Raw genomic sequence first — 13,897 nt, 5'->3', positions numbered from 1 at the left:
TTTCTGCATAGCCACACACTTTTCCCTAATCTAGAATCTTATTAAAGAAGACTGTACATTTCTTTGACTAGATACAACAAAAGTTAACATGGCTCACAGAAGATAAAGAAGAGTTACAATAGCTGGCACATATGAAGTCATAAGTATCCCCAACTTATATCTCTTCCATGTTCCTGAACGTTAGTTCATCTGAAAAAAAAAAAAAAAAAAAAAAAACAGAGCTGAATAATTTTAAAAAATTTTTTACTGGTGGTTAAAAAGGGACACTCTTATAAATTTAAAACCTGTAAAATTTGGGCCCACAAAGTTGGGGGCCTGTAAAGTTTTGACCTGGAAACACTTGGCTGTTGAAAATCTTAGCATTGAAAAGAAGTCAAGTACTTTGCATTTGAACAATGGGAAAAATGACTTAGGCAACAGAGAAATTCACAAGACCTTACCCATCTCAAGGTCAAAAGTACAAAAGTGAAAGACTTTGCTTTGAGAAGAGAGCTCCAGGTCACCCTGCTCAAGAAGAACTGCATAGGATATTAGTTCCCCTGTATTTGACTCCCAGGGCTTAGTCACCTGGCCTTGGAAGCCTCTGCAGCCATGATCCAAAGGGGTCTGGTTACCAGTCAAACTGGTAGTGGACCTTGTTGTGGTCCATGTGGTGATGGTTTTATAGGCACACAAAATGTAAGAATTGTGGAGTCAAGAAAGCTACTATCTAGGTTTCAGGAGAAGATCTGGCAGGTCAGGCAGTATGCCCCTGGAAGGCAGTGCATAAAGCTATGAGCATAAAGCCAAAACTGTAGTTGAACATCTAAGGACACAGAACTAAGAACATGGAACATTTACTGAAGTAGGCAATGAGTAAAGCCAGCCCAAGATAGAGGCCATGAGGGCTGCAATAAGCAATGCCATAGGGGTAGAGCCACCCCAGCAGTTTGCAGCTCACTTCTCACAACTTGCCCTGGGTACTGGACATGGAGCTACAGGATTTCATGTTTTGTCCTGATGGGTTTTGGTCTTTCTTTGGTCTCATTCCTTTCTATTTCCCCCTTTCTCCTTTTTGGCTATGGGGATACTTTCTCTGTGCCACTGTATGTGAGAAGAGTTTTCAACTTATTTTTGATTTTTACAGGAGCTCATAGCTAAGAGTTTGCTTTAATCCTCAGAAAAGACTTTAGACTTAGACTTTTCAGCAATGCTGAACTGTTAAAACTTTGGCAAATCTTTAAAGTGAACCAAATATATGCTGCATAAAGACATGTACATGAGTCTTTTGGGGACAGGGGCAGAATGCTATGTTTGAATCTAAACTGATCCCTAAAACTTTCATGAACTCAGAGGCAGGGCTTTAGGAAAGTGATGGGACCACTGGGGTGCTATAGCTGAATGTACTGTTAGGAGATGGGGTTGGTTGGAAGAGGTGAGTTACTGGGGGCTTGACCTGGAAGGGTATATCTCCCTCCCTGGATCCTCCTTTCACTACTCACCACCACCCTATGAGAAGTTTTCCTGCAAGGCATGAACTTCAACCACCCTGTTCCTACCTTGGAGCCAGGCAACCATGAATGTAGTAAAAGCTCTGAAATTGTGAGCCAAAATAAACCTCTCCTCCTTTAAGTGATGGGTGCTAGATATGGTGTCCCAGCAACAAAGAAAGTTTCTAAGATATTCTTCAGTGGGTCTGTTAGGCCAGGGCTACATTCCTATAAATATTATAATATGAGAGTGTAGAAAGACCCATGTACAGATCTCAGCCTTCTCAGTAGATGAATCTTTTCCAGCATTCATAAATTTCTCCAGAAAGTATCTACTGTAAATCATATCAATTTTAGATATACTGTTAAACTCCCCACTGGGGAGTCTGAGGTAAAGATCCCTGCTATAAACCATTTCATAGCCCAGTGTAAGCATTCAAAAGGTGTTATATTTCAAAGAGCTTTGAGAGTTACAAAACCGTCTATCTGTGCAGAAGTATTACTTGATTAATCTCATTTATCTGGCTCTGCATATGAGGTCATCCCACCATATACTAAATACCTGACACCTTATATTTTCTGCTCTTACTATTCATCATCCTCATTGTTTCATTCCTGAATCATACTGCTATGGCCAAGCTCAGAGAAAACTTTGACACCTGTCATTCTGTGCTTATTATGCTGGGTGTACAGGTATGCAGTTGAATCCATCACTACACAATTGTGCATAGAAATGGATTGTCTTTATTTCTTCTAAACTGAGCTATTGCTTAATAAAATCAAGATGCTATTTGAAGAAGACCTACAATGGCTCAGAAAAGGAAGTTTGTGCACCCAGGGAAAGTGTCACATCACTCAGATAAATCTCCACAGGAAGGCAAAATTTAGAATAGTCTCTGCTCTGTCAGACTTAGGTGTTAGTTTTCAAGATTAGATATTTGATTTTGTTGTTTCTCAAATATGATCAGGCTTTAAGGTACTACAGCCTAATTTACAGCAAGTCAATGGTTCAGTTCAGACGATTTCTCCTGCAATTAACAGAACATCACAATTCAACTAATTGGCTTAATCTATAACTGCAATATAAGGTTTTAGTCTATAATGAAGATTAAAGGCCCAGAGGCAGAGCAGGCTCTGGCTCTCTTTCTGTACCATTGTCTTCAACTCTGCTGAGCTCTGTGCTTTGACTTGTCCTCTTGGACCAAGATAGCTGCTAAGCTACCCAGACATGGCTATTCAAGAGAGAAATATGGCTTTCTCTTTTTATAGCCCTTCGTAGTGTCCCTCATTAACACACATCTATTAAATAGTCTTTCTTGTTTCAGTTAGTAGACTTGGGCATTTTATTTACGCTCAGCTAACCCTTGCCAAGTAAAACTGGATTATCATGAACCTTGTAGTATACTCACAAGGATTTATCTCTGGACTGAAATTAAGGTCATCTTCCTGGAAGGTAGTTACTTGAACAAAACTGAGATTTTATTAGTAAATGATAAAGGAAAAATAGACACAACAGAGCATATCTCCTAAATACCTATGTTTTCATCCAGAAAAATGAAGAGAAGTAAAATGATCAAATATCAGGCACTAATTTTTCTGGTCGGTTACAAATCCATCTTTGTAGCCCCAGTATCCACTGAGTTGCCAAGCTGTGTTTCTAAACATTTTCATCTGCATGTCCCATAGGTCTTTACCATGTCTAAAACAAAATGCACCTACTTCATTCTCAGTAAAACAAAATTCATCTATTTTATTCTCAGGCCTCAACCTGTATCTTTCCCAAATAGCCAAACATCCTCTTCTTACTTCTGGCATTTAGAATCAAAGATAAAAATCATCATGTTTCCCTACTCATTTGACCTACATCCATTTGCTCACCAAACTTTGTTGATTCTGTCTTTTACATATCTCTTAAATATTTTTTAAGGACCAAAGTCACAAAATTAGTGGTCTTCACACCTGGTCACCTTACTTTCTTTCTCCTATCCATAGACAGTTGTCAGCATCACATCATTCTTAGCTTGTGCTTGTTTGTTACAGTAGAAAATCATAACCTTGCATTTAGCATTAAACACTTTTCATTATCTGTCTTGAGCCTCCCTCTTCAGCTTATTCTTAAATTCCTGCATCTCCAGGCTCATCAGTCAAATAGGACTACTTGAAATTCCTCACATACTCTGTCGTCACAAATCCCATCCTTTGCTTTTGCTGTTCCCTCTACCTCAGACTTCCTTGACCTACATTGTTCCTAATCAAACCCTTTGAATCCAGTTCACTTTGTACATGCTCTCCTGAACCCCTGGTAGATCTGTACCCACCACCCTTCAGCACTTTTTCCTGCCTGTCTTTCTCCCAAACTGTGAGTTTCCCTTTTTTCATCTTTGTAGATCCAATATTTTATTCACAGAAAACAGTTAATGCATTTATTGAATGAATAAATCAGCAAAGAGGCAGCTTGTAAAAGAATCAAGACTGGTCAGCAAAGGCAGTATTCATTCATTCATTCTAGCTAGGTATTTATTTCCTTTCTGACATGTATGAAAAGCAGATCAGATTTATCAAAAATACAAAACAACCTCCACTGTCTTTAAAGAGCTTACATCCTGCTTGAGGTGGTAACCCATGCATATAACAATTCATGAAAATCTTAAAATTTATCTCACTGTTTTAAAATCTTCTCTATAGAGGAATTTTTCTATTTTTACTATTTGGACACTTTGGATATTCCATCTAGAGTTTCTTTTACTTGGCCTGAAATTAAATTTAAGTAGTCTTGATGGAATTGTGGTGCCTTTTCTTTGGTTCCTGTCTATGGTTTACCAAGAGCCCCAGGGTATAGTGGTAAGCTAGCTCAATACCCAGAAGATGCACAAATGAAAAACATTTTTTGATTGTGCCTAAATAGCAAATAGCAATGGATTCCTTAGGCACTTTCCTGCCATCCTCAGTGCTGCCTTTGAATATGAAAAGGTATTTCCGTTTTGCCTTTTTTTCTCCTTCAGATTAATAAAAATCCAAGGACCTGAGTGCTGATGAACTACCTATGGAATTTCCTTTTAGTTTATTTTTTCCCTCAAATTCAAGACACTATATTTCACTTCCGTCTTGATTTTTTCCCAGAAATATTTTTATCTTTTTTAAAGTTTATCCAAACTTAAATAAGAAGCCTGCTCCCTGGAGATATGGAGCTTGGATTGGCAAGGCCCTTCATGAAGGCTTAGTGCAAATTGCAAAATGAAGTAGGCAATAAATTACAAATGTGGGTCCTCCCAGCTATGAATTACACAAAGGTGCCTCCTCCAGGCAAAGGAGTTGCAAACCGGTACCCACCCCAGGCAAATAATCACAAAAACCTGATCACATCTGCTCTCTTGATTAAGTGGAAGAGAGTGAGTTCTGGAACTTTCTTCACTCAGCTTTCACTGCTCTTAGCCAGTCATGGACCCACTTCTGAAGTTGAAGTGAAATCCACAGAACAGAAACAACTTTCCCTACATAGTTTTCCCTGATGTTTAAGCCACGTTAAAACTAAAAATTTAATAAGTATTCAGACTTCCTAATAATTACTACTGTTACTTCCTAGAGACAGATGGTGAACAAAAACAGACATAGTTTCTAATTTGGAGTAATTTATAGCTGCAGTTCTCCTAGATGCCTGCAGAGAATGTGCATGGTGCTTATAATGCATATCAGGGAGGTATTTACTCAAGTGCAGGAGGCGCGTAGATGTTTTTGGTAAAAAAAATGAACAGTTAGTTTTCAGTTTGAAGAGTGATAAATTCACTGAGCAAAGGACAGGGGTTGAGGGATCATGGGTAAGAGAACAGATGTATCAAAGCCAGTGTTATTGACTACAGAAAACTAGGTAGTCATAGCAGGAAATAACTCAGATCTCTGACTCAAAACCCAAAATGTGTCAGTGCTAGAGTTCAAGTCATTGATAGTTGACAGATAGCAAAAGAAATTTAAGGACAAGTGACAGCTCTTTTGCCCTATGTGGTGGCTTATGTGTTGCAATTGTGTTATGTGAGAAGTCAACTATGCAGCATAGTCACGAGTCTAATCCCTGTCCCCAGCATCCTCCCTGGACTCAGCCCTTCTGCTTGCACTCAGAGTAATGAGATGATTACTATAGCTCAGGGGAATAAAGTATAAATCAATACCGACAAGACAGAACAAGGTCTTTATATATCCCTCATTTTATAGAGGAGGAAAGACCCAAAAAGATTAAATGACTTGTCCAATGTCATATTCCTCACTAGTCATACAACACAGGCCAGATTTGTGACTCTCGGTACCAAAGTATTTTCTTTCTCTCAAGGCCAAATGCCACAATGTACTTCCCAGAGCTTAGCTACTTAGATAAGCCATTGCCAGACCTGTTAGGCATGCTTTTGTACATTTGCGCTAGCCAAACCTTCTTGTCAGACACTTTTCCTCTTGGTTATAGCTCTTCGTGTCCTATGTTCATTTGGTACCGTATGAACTGTGGTTCACCTCACGACAGAGTTGGAGCTCTGAAACTAGAAGGTACTGTTGCTACTGCTCTGTATTCCATCACTCTTTACATCATTCTTTTGGTATCCAAGTCCTTCTTCCTCATAGACAATTCTTCCATCCCCACTCTCAACCTTGACCTGGTCACTGAGACTGTTTCACCAAGGCATTTCCCAGAATTTTTCTGCTGTAGCAATTGCAAAAGTTTTGTGGTCACTAGATTACATGGGTGACTCCAGATTCATCTGCTCCTGCAAGATAGGAAGTAAAACGGAAGCCTGAAATGTAAGGGTAGCCCCTGGACACAATCAAACATGAAGCCAGCTGCACTCACTTCAGTTATGGGAGCCAAATACTCCTTGATTTATGATAGGGTTATATCCTGATAAACCCATCATAAATTGAAAATATCATTAAGTTGAAAATGCATTTTATAAACCTAATGTACCAACATTATAGCTTAGGAGCAGAGGGCACTGGAGTATCAGGTGTTTCCTCCTGTGGTCACATGACACTGGGTGCTGCAGCTTGCTGCTGCTGCTGCTGCTGCCCAGCACTACAAGAGAGTGCCAGCCCATATATATCTAGACTGGCAAAAGAAAATCAAAGTTAAAATTCAACATACAGTTTCTACTGAATGCAAATTGCTTTTGCACCCTCATAAAGGTTGTAAGTCACTTAACATTGTAAGTCACCTCATTTTAAGTCAGAAATGGTCTATATACAGTACTCCCTTTCTAATGTAAATAGCTTTTATACTGGATTTCTGTCACCCTGCCACCCTCCAAAATTTGAAGATGCAAGGAAAGAGCAGCGGTAGATGAACTTTTTCAAAAGATTAATTGGTTGACCTATGACCAAGCAGAATTTTTCTCTCAAAATTTTATACTAATACATCCAGAGGCTATCTTTTAGACAGTCAACATGCTGAAAATCTAAAAATAAAAAAGATGTAGTGCTGTGGAAGGAAGGCCTGCTGAAATGGCAATCCCAGTGGAAGCCAAACCAGAAGTAAGCTGCCTGGGTTTGAGACTCAGCTCTGCCACATACTGTGCCATCTTGAGCAAGCTACTGTACTGCTGCAGACGTTGGTACACTCATCTGAAAAATGGGTACAAAAATAGTACTTCCCCATGGGAGAACTAAACAATTTAACACATGTAGAGCATTTAAGGCAGAGCTTATGAAGATCAGATAATCAATAAATGCTATTTATCATTGTATGTATTGCCTTATCTATTATTGTTGTTACTGTTGTTAAGCAGAAAAAGCCAATTGATAGAAAAGAGAGTGAACTAGGCATAAAGAAAGTCACAGAGTCACTGGGTTACAGAGAGAAAGGAGTTGTCACACATGCTTTTGTACATTTTCCCTAACCAGACCTAACCCCTATTAGGGCCAACTGTACTTTATTAGCTGTCTATACCCTTACAAATCCCACCTGCCCATCTCTCTTTTTTTAAACTTCAGTCTTTCTGAGGAAGTTTCTGTTTCTTGCAATGAAATAAGCATAAACAAAAGTATCCTGTCTGCAGAACACAGTGCATCCCAGGGCAGATGGTCCTGCCCTGGTGGACACCACTGACTGCTCCTTGGCATCTCATCACATGTACAGTAATCCTCTCTTACCCAGAATTTCACTTTCCATAGTTTCTGTTACAGTTAGTCAGGGTGTGAAAATGGTAAATGGAAAGATTTCAGACATAAGCAATCCATAAGTTCTAAAGGGGATGTTGTTCTAAGTAGTGTGATGAAGTCTCATACCATCTCTTCTCATCCCATTCATCCCTTTGTCTAGAGTATTCACATTATGGGCCCTACCTTCCCATTAGTCATTTAAAAGCCAACTCAATGCAGATCAGCTGCCATGGTATTATAGTGCTTCTGTTTAAGTAATCTGTATTTTATTCAATAGTGGCCCCAAAATGCACCAGTAGTGATACTGACCATTTTATTATAGTATAGTTACAATTGTTCTATTTTATTATGGTTATTGCTGTTTATATCTTATTCTGCCTAATTTATAAATTATGATTTACCATAGGTATGTACACATAGGAGAAAATTAGCACAATATACCTAGGGGTCAGTACTATCCCTGGTTGCAGGCACCCACTGGGGGTCTTAGAACATGTCCATTGTGGATAAAGGGGAATTACTATACTCTTTCCTCCCCTGAAATGCATCTTATTTCTGTAAAAACTACCCAAAAACCAATGACTCTCTAATGACAGGCACCATCATTATCCCGTGTGTGAATAATGTGTTGTGCTAACCAGGAATTCTGGTCCAGTGGCAAGAGGATAAATGGGAATTCTCTCAATTTCCACTCTTGAAGAGCAGGTAAATCATTTCCTCTGTTGGGATCAGGCACTGAGGATTTCCATGTGAATCCAAAGTGTGTCTAACATTCTCTTCGCTGAGTTCTATTCATAGAAAACACTGGCCTGGCTCCAGGTCTGTGTCACATTGTTTGTGTGGAATGAGGATGTGCTCCGCTTTTGTCAGAACAACAAGCCCATGTTCCTGAGTCATTATGGGAAAAAATGTTTCCCACAGAATAATGAGCAGAGTCCCCTTCAACACACCTGAGGTGTACCATTCCAAAAGACACAAATAAATTGTCCCCCAAGAAGGAATTCCAAAGTCACACACATTCCATCTCCCTTGTCAGTAAACAATGGGTATGAGATTTGCCGCAATACCCGAAGCCTCCATCCTTCCCCAGGAAACAGACTCTGGCTTGTACATCTCTCCTTGCTTCAAAACACAAAGAACATTAAGTGCGGGCAGCCAAGTGTGCACTCCAGGAAAAGAAAACATACTGGAAGAGGTGAAAACTGACTTCTTCCCATCTGAGTTTCCACCCATCACGCAGTCAAAGTGTCATTAAGGAAGATCTAAAAGTTCCGATGTGTCCTACATTTAAGAGCTACAACCCTGACACATGGGCAATCTCTGTGACTGTCACCAAGCCTTGTTCCAACCCATGAAGATGGAAAATAATATAACTGCTGCCCATCAACCAGAGCTCCTCTGAAATTTTATCTTGCTTGAATAGGAGCAAAATATATCAATATAGCTAATCAATCTTTCTTGGTGCACCTCCTCTGATCATTGCCTTCCTCACTGCAGATGCCGGAACCAGTCACTTCGCAGCATGCGGTGTTCTGCAGCTTCTCTGCTGCATCTGGGTGTTGCTGTCCCCAAGCAGATTCTGTGATACAAGGCGTCTGAAAGCTGCCTGCCCACGTGTCACTGCTGCACCAAAGCACAAGACCGCACAGCCACAGGACAGCACGGTCCTGAGCACACTTCTTAAGAGTGGCCACTTCTCAAGGATTTTCACAGGAGTTGTGTTAACGTAACTGTCCATACAGTCAGGACGAGACAGGAGTGGGAACAGCATGGAATGAATAAAAAATTATTGTTCCTTTTCTAACGCGTAATTGGACTTAACTTCAGACTTGTGAAAAAATGTAAAGAACAAAAGGGAAGAATTCCATATCACCTTTGTGCAGATGCCTTAATGTTAGCGTTCTGCAGATTTTACTTATTTTTCTGTTCTGCTTGAGCCTAAGTTGGAGCCATGGAAATGGGACTGAAAGGAAGAGGGTTTTTTAAATGTACTTTAAGAGAAAGAGCAGAGAGTCAGTTACGTAACTGGATTTTTTTCTGTTAAAACCTTTCTTTTAACCTTAAAACAATTTGGAATAATAGTTTTGTCTTTGACACCAAGTAGTAATTTAAGGTTTAAAAAAAAATATCAGGAGTCAGATGAGACCTCAGTGTAAGGAGCAAACCTCTTCTTTCACTCCGACTCCCTCTACTCCAATGCTGGCCTCATCTATGCCTCCACTCCATCCCTGAGGAGCTCCATCCTACCCCCAAGACACTGGGAGATGTGCCTTGACCTTCTTCCCAAACACCAATAGCACGAACAGCCTTGGCCCCCACTTCCTGATGACCCAACACCACAAACTGAGTGGCTTGGTCCCCCAAGGTACTCCTTCCTGCCCACATCCTACTCCTACTTTTTACCTTATTTATGTACGATAGGTCCAAAACGTACCAGCCCTAAATATGACTGCAGCAGGCATAAATATGTTCCTCAAATACAGATTGCTTTATGCTGGCTATTCTGAGAATAGCAGATAGAAGAATGGCTCTGAAAAGTTGCCTTTGTGTGAGGGAAATTTATATCTATTAAGTAAATCTCTATTAGCAAGGGTGTTGTACTCTCTTCATCAGGAAGAAAAGAAAAAGAAAGCACTAAAGACTTTTTTTCTCAATGCTGGGTATCGAAGCCAGGGACTAGCACATGCCTGGCAAATCTGTCCCACACCTACCCCTCACTAGCGGTTCTTATACACAGCAAAGGCACAGATTTAACTCTACATAGGTGTTTTTCCTGGTCATCTCATCCTAACCCAGCTCGTCTTGTACTCTTCTTTCCTTGTTTCAGCAAATGTTTAATAAACCTGAAGTCAAAGCCAACTCTTGAAGTCTACTCTAGAGATCTGCTCATTTCTCTGAGTTATTTCCCAGGTATTTGTGAAGCCTATGTATCATTAAACCTCTGTTTATTTTTCCCTTGTTAATTTGTCTTTTGTAACAAGGAGACTCAGTTAAGAACTATAGAGGAAAGAGAGAAAAGAATTTCTTTCCTCCACATCTCTTGGTTTTCACCAAAACACTACTGCCCAAATTCATCAACACTCCATCAGCCAGAGAGGACTAAGTGATTTTGGCTACATCTAGTGATGAAATCCACCTGTATAGGAAGAATATTTGTCACAATTGAGATATTTGCTAAGATGGGCTACCAGGCCTGAAGCTAATCTCCCAAAGAAGAGTTTCAAAAACTTACAGCGCACAGTGCCCCCTCAACAAGTGTAAGAACAATCGTCTCTTTGTCTCCTCTGCCAGATCTGTCCTTCATTTTTCAAACCACTTGCTTCAACAGGTTTTCTTTGCTATTGTTTATATTGTTGTTACTTTTGTTTGCCATTTTGTGAGACATTCCATGTACCACTAAGAAATTATATTTTTGTTGAAGTTGGTCAAAGTCTATTTTTTCTTTTTTTCATAACCAAAGAGCCATAAAATGCTACACATGATTTTGCGCTCATGTTTCAGTCTGGTTTGTTCCACCACCACGGTTTCTGGGCAGGGGGCTTTCAAGACAGAGACTATACCTTCTCATCCCCTCAGTCTGCTTCTGCTGCTACTGCTCCTAACTCACTGCTCCCTCTGACTCTAGAATCACTGGCCTTTCCCCTTATTTTTTAAAACTGGACATAGATTTTATATGTCAGTTGAGAAAATAGATCATTTTCAAGTTCCTCTAGTACTTATATTATGAAACAATTCATGAGAATGGTAGTTAGAATCTACTTATCTCTATTCTCAGATCCAAATAGTAACTTAAGTGCATTAAATAACTAGAAAGTTAACCAAGATCCTGGATTTCCAAGGTTGTTTACAAAACCAAGAATTTTACTGTTGCCAAGACTAGCAGGAGTTCCTGAACTGGTCAACATTCCTTGGGCTTCCTTTAAGAGGTGGGAATTTTTTAAAGGCAGCTTAAAATGCATTATATAAGAAAGGTATGAACAAGTTAAGGGGAAGCCACAAAGGAAGCTGACCAAGTCCCAAAATAAATGGCAGGAATAGAAAGCTAAAAATACCACATGGGGAAGTGTGCCACATCTGTAGGGCTCCCTTGCATTCTCCTTTGTACCTTTTTTTCAGGAGCATGCTAATAATTGTTTTGAGATTTAAATAGAACACTATTATTTGTTCTTTAAAAATAGTCACTTCTCTTGTTTCAAGTGACATTAACTGAATTTCACGCATTACAATTTACCTTTTATGTATATCTTCAAGTTTGCAGAGAAATTGGTTGCTTTTGTTTAATCTCTTTATCTATTCATCTTAAATAGAATACATAAAATATTTCAAATATTTAAGTCTTGAAGCAACTAATACACAATGAAATACCAGTGGTACCTCTGTTCAGGAATGCTTTTGTTTGCAAACAATTTGGTTCAAAAACAGAAACACTTTGCAAAATTTTGTTTTTGTTTGCAAATTCTGCATCGGGTGATGCAGCCATCTTTCCTACACAAACACAAACAAATCACCTTTTTCAAAATCATAGAACAAATTAAATTCATGACCCGAGGTACCACTGTGGCTGGGTTCTATGTTAACACAAATTATTTGTCATCTGTGGGAAAACTTAATGTATGGCCAACACAGCAACCATAGGCAACGCATACCTAGGGCATTTCCAAAGACTCTTACCACTGTATACGTGTGTCATTACCCACACTTTACACAGAGGCTACTGAAGGGATCAAAATTGGATAAGGCGTGAGAAGTAAATAACCAGGAGTGGCACAGTGGGTTAATCTGGACTCCCTCTGACTCAAAAACATGAGAGTTCTTGTGCTTAAAAAGGGCTATTTATGGTTAATCCAATTGGATTTACATTTGGATTCCACACCTCCACAACTAATATGTGCATCATTCCTCCTGGGTATACAGTTTATCTTCCACCCCTCAGTCAGCCATCAGATTATTATGACAACTACTTTTCTTCATTAAGAGAAGTTTATTATGATAGAAAATGGATTATCTAATACTGGGAACTGCCGATTTTGAGGTCATCTTAGAAGTATGTTTAATTATCACTTCCAAGTTGTTAATTCCTGTTTTCTCTAGACACAACAAAAACAGGAAATATTTATCAACCTCACAGGTGTCAGGAAATACTTTTAAAACCCTGGTGGCCTGAACCACCTGCTTGAAGTAGATAGCATTTTTGTGCAAAGGTACAGAAGGTAAATTGTACTTTAAAATGTGTGCTTTATCTGAAGCTTCTCAGGGTTCCAAGGGTGTGCTTCTATTGAGCCAAAGATTTGTTCCAAAGGAGAGATGTAATGCACACATGTGTGCCTATAGCCTTTCTAACATTTACAAAAGAACTATAATTGTCTATGTTTTATTGGCTTGCAATTCTATTTCCATACCTAACAGAGTGCCCAGATGATAAAGTACAACTCAAAACTATTGAAATAAAAGATTACATTCTTAATAATCATTTAAACTGCAAATTTGTCTTTATGCTAAAATTTAATTTTTTTAAAATGGAGAGAACTTGATTCGTTTCCCTATTATACAATCAACTGTAAAATCTTCAGAAATTAGCTAAAAATATAAAGAGTAAGGTAAGTATTACTGATAACATCTTGGCTTATATCCACTTGTATGTTTTCCACAAAACTAGACTAATCTCATGGCATTGTAACATTTATTTTTCACTAAATATCTAGTAGAAATGCCCTTAAGCAAACACTACTTAATTATCTCACTGAAATACCATGAATCTCATGCTTTCCAGAAAACAAACAAGTTTTGACATCTCTGAAGCACTCTGAAGGATCTCAGCAAGCAGATCTCCTTCTGGGATATACCTGACACTTATATTACCTTGAATGTTGGATTCAAGACATACAAAAAGTCTGTTGCATTTATTTATAAACTTGTTTGTACCATAACAAATTAACCTGAATTTAAAATTATTTATATGAATAACTAGCAATGCACAATGATTATTTTTTTTCCATGAAAATACAGCAAAGGTGAATTTTTTTAGGGAAGCAAAATATTGACATGTGCTTTAAAAAATAGTTGATTTCTGCAGGTTATGATGGCACATACCAACAATCCCAGAATTCTGAGGCAAAGAGAATCATAAACTCAAGCCCAGCCTGGGCAACTGGGCAACTTAGTGAGGCTCTGACTCAAAATAAAAAATGTGAAAACGCAACTCAGAGCAAAAGCCCTTGGTTAAATCCCCAGTGCTATAGGGTAAGAAAACAAAGAGAAAGAAGAGAGAGAGAGAGAGAGAGGCAGAGGGAGAG

Source organism: Chinchilla lanigera, unplaced genomic scaffold, assembly GCF_000276665.1.
Source record: "Chinchilla lanigera isolate Chin_1 unplaced genomic scaffold, ChiLan1.0 scaffold00045, whole genome shotgun sequence".
Lineage (NCBI taxonomy): Eukaryota > Metazoa > Chordata > Mammalia > Rodentia > Chinchillidae > Chinchilla > Chinchilla lanigera.
This window is presented reverse-complemented; position numbering follows the sequence as displayed.